We start from the raw sequence: 4065 nt of genomic DNA, 5'->3' as shown, positions 1-4065 counted from the left end.
GTGTTTGTATATTCTTTTTGTCTTGTCATTAATAAATAGTCGAAGGACAATATTAATACAATTAAATTTAGTGAAGCAATGCTATTTGCTACCACCTGGGGGAGACAAATAATAATATGACATTGTAGTCTGACTCTTTCAGTCAAGCTGCACAAAATATTGCCCAAATTCTGACCTTGCCAATACATTTTGGGCAAAGGCAAGACTCACAAATATTACTGTTTTGAACATGATAAATGAGATAAAGAACTAGGAAAGGAAAAAGAAACAACATTAACCTTTGCAGCTCCAACCCCCAAGTGGAAAAGGCTTGACAAATGTGCACAGTCTCTCAGAGAACATACGTGAAAAACGGTCAGGAGAAAATGATTATTATATAATTACTTGTCGTGTTAGTTATACTGTCATAGGAAATACCCTAAAATTCGGTTTATTTTAATTATTAACCGAGCCTGCCGTAGCGGACACTACTGGTACCTTGTATACAGCTTGTCGTGGTGCTCAGTTAAGCCAGGGAAAACAAACCGTACATGTCCAAAACCACAATTGAATTTTTCCTCTCCTGGAGCATGGGAGAAATTGTGTCGTACCAGTACAGTATGTTTTTAGCCTTGGTACACTTCCGTTACAATATTTGCCTATGCTTCATTACGTGTCTACAGCCTGGCCAGTGGTGTTCACAGACGCTGCTTCCCTGCCAACTGTTGTGGTTTTTATGACCTGCTCTGTCATAATGGGAATGGTTGACAGAGAAGGAACGGCTCCAGACAGAGTAAATGTTTTTGATTAAGTCTCATTAGGCTCTGTCCTTTTAAAAAATGACCCAACGTTAATGAGTTCTTGAGGATGTTTAGTTTGGTTTGTAGAAACCTTTTGTTAGCTGCCTACATGGTCACTGGAAGGTCACAGGAATATAACCAAGCCACCACACACTAAATTTATAATCTTCATTCCAGTCTGAACAACTGAAATGACTACTACATGGAAAAATGTAAAACAACCCGAAAACAATTATGGTTCACCTGAAAGTAAAGCACACTCATGGTTATCTGTAGACATTTTCCTCTTGTGTGCATTGTATTTCAGAGGTGACAGATGCAACGACAGTTGAGACCTTCCATTTCCTCTGAGATCAGAGAGCGCTCTTCTTGTCGCATTCTAAAAATAAAAACGTTGCAAAGGCCTTCACTGTGGAGCCAGAACAACCTTGAGTCAGGCATCACTCAGTGCTGGTGTGGCCAAGAGAGGGTGGGGTATGACATAACATAACAAACACAGTATTCAGTAGGAAATTGGAAATGGCAAAATTGGTGAAACATGAGAGTCCACACTTCTGTCTGCCCCATTCTTCATCAGCACAGAGAAAACTGAGACTGATGCATGCACATATTTATAAATCACCTTAGAAAATGTGAAATCTAAAGATCTGGGTAAAATGATCCAGTTTTAATTTTTGATTGTTAGCTGATAGCATCATGCGCCGTTTGTTTAATTAATATCACCTTTATTCCAATAGGGCAGGTCATTGCGAGAAAAAGCAGACTTGCAATAACTCTGATAACGACACGTATAAAAACAGCAAGTATTTAAGGCAATATAGATGAGATCAACTCAAGTAAAACATCAATATTTTCATCACTCTCTGTCTACTAAAAACTGCTATATATCTTGTTATTTTTGGGCAACGTCACTATTTTGGCAGGAAGAGCTCAATAACCAGCATATCAACATTTTGTATAGAAATTTTAGAATTTTTTAGAAAGTCAAAACTGCAATTGTTAGACCTTTTAAAATGGAGCCATCAGTATGGAGACATACATACATACATACATATATTGATAACAGCATGTGTCACAGGAATTTATGTTTAGAAAGAAACCTCTGGCAAACCATAAATATTGTTTTATTCTCCTCACAGAGTGTCACATCCGATTTTGCTATTTAGGTTGTAGACAGAAAAAAAGTAAAGTATGCTGGTGGTACTACTGGTGCCATTATGGCTACCATGTGTAGCTGTCAACTGTGCACTAATAATTAACATACTAATAATAGTATATACTGTATGTATATATTGATGCTGTATGCCTTCATTTAGGCAGGTTTGTAACAGCAACTTATACTGATATAGCTACACATTTTATGCATTAACTGTACAAATCATTGTTATTTTTTCTCAAAATTCCCACAAAATTATCATTATATTTAGTGTTTAATTAAGAGCTGCACTGTTAACTAAGAAAAAATAGCTTTAAATTCTCTGATTCCATTCTTTACTCCTCTATGACAGAAAACTTAATATCTTCTGGTTGTGGACAAAGCCTGATATTTGCAGCTGTCATCTTTGGCTTTGGAAAACACTGATCACCATTAAAAATAAATACATAAATAAAATAAATTTACAAACCAAAAGAATTAGTCGATTATTTGAGAGAATTAATCGAGAGTGACAATAATATTAAATTGCAGCTGTGGTTTATTTTATCAGGACAGATACAACACACACATATGGGCTGAAATAGCTGTCCGAAAGAATTATCACAGTGTTTATAGCAGGTGCTAATTTGCCGCACTCATCCAGAGGGGGCTTTTATGAAAATAAGAGATTAAAACAATCTGATAAAAAGACAGTAAACGGACTACAGCAAGATACAATGAAGTACACATTGAAAAACATTTCATTTAAAAAGATTGAACTTCGCATAAATTAGACATGGACAGACGGAGAATTTGTGATTTTGTAATGATGTTAGTTGGCTTCACTGTTTTTGTCGATTCATGTCTGCCAATCTCAAGTCAGTGATCAGTATTGATGGCAATTTTGGTTAATCCTTTGTTCTGGATGCTGTTTCTGAATTTTCTGTAAGACATTAACAAAGCAGCACTGCGTCAAACATCTTTTACTGTATATAGTCTTCATTGAAGGAAAAAAAAAAACCTTATTCCACAACAGGTAAGCTTCTTTCCTTCCACTGTTCTTTACATTTTATCGTATCATAAGCTACTGACTACAGGCTCGGAGTAAGCGTACTGAATGGATGTTGAGCATAATCAGCAATAAGTAAATGATTTGATGATTCAAAATGAGAGTTCAAAAATACACCAAGCCATATGCATTTCTTTCAGAATTTACATTCTAAAGGTTAAAAAGAGCATTTCAACCCCGGTACACTGAAATCACTTAGGGCCCATAGCACTAATTATAATTTTCATGCATGCTTGTGTTGAATGTGATGAGTCAGTATCAGTCAACCTCTAATTGAAAAGGCCTTGACTAACATTCACATGCTCCATCTTTAGTCCATTTGCTGTTTTGTCACTTTGGAAATTGACACCTTGCAAAAAGGGAAGTTCTCAACATGTAATTTGGTGACATGAATTGCTCCGCTAGAAGTTTTGTCGTTACAAAAGATGTTCCAGAGAAGAAAAAAAACATACTGTGAACACCTTGAGACTAGATGTGTCATGGAAAAGGTCAGTTGTTTGAGGTAAGATGCATCAATCAGTCACTCGAATGGCCTGGATGGATGTCAGATGTTTGACTGGCCAGTTTGGTGGGGACCACGATCAGGACCTCCGACTGATCCAGCATGAGTTTTACATGTTGTAACCTTTACCCAGAAGCCAAGACCAGTGAGTGCCTATTTTGACAAATGGATCACATTGTTGGCCCTAAATTCAAAAGAGAAATGAATCCTGCATGAATAACACCCATCACTGATCCTCCCCTTTGAGGAAGTGGTGCATAGCAATTAAAATTATTCATTCATGAGGTAGGCCTCACATTGTTTAGTTTTACCTATGAATAGCACAGAGTGATTCATTAAAAGCTGCCTGTGCCGGCTTTCTTTTTAAGTCTCTGCCCGGGCGCAGACTGGATGAATGAAAGCACTGGTTCGGTTCACGTGCTTGCTGCTGCTCTTGGCGCCTGAAAGGATCTCAGTTGCACAGTCCAAGTTGCACGTCCCCCTCCTTGCCCTCCTCTCCTTTCTTGACTTCTGCTGGGTTGGTTGGTTAAATCCTTGAGCATTAGTGGGCGTGAGCATGTGTGTGCTGGTGCTCCTAGGG

Source organism: Sparus aurata, chromosome 18 (genome assembly GCF_900880675.1).
Source record: "Sparus aurata chromosome 18, fSpaAur1.1, whole genome shotgun sequence".
Classification (NCBI taxonomy): Eukaryota; Metazoa; Chordata; class Actinopteri; order Spariformes; family Sparidae; genus Sparus; species Sparus aurata.
The sequence above is the reverse complement of the archived record's forward strand: the minus strand, read 5'-3'. Positions refer to the sequence as shown.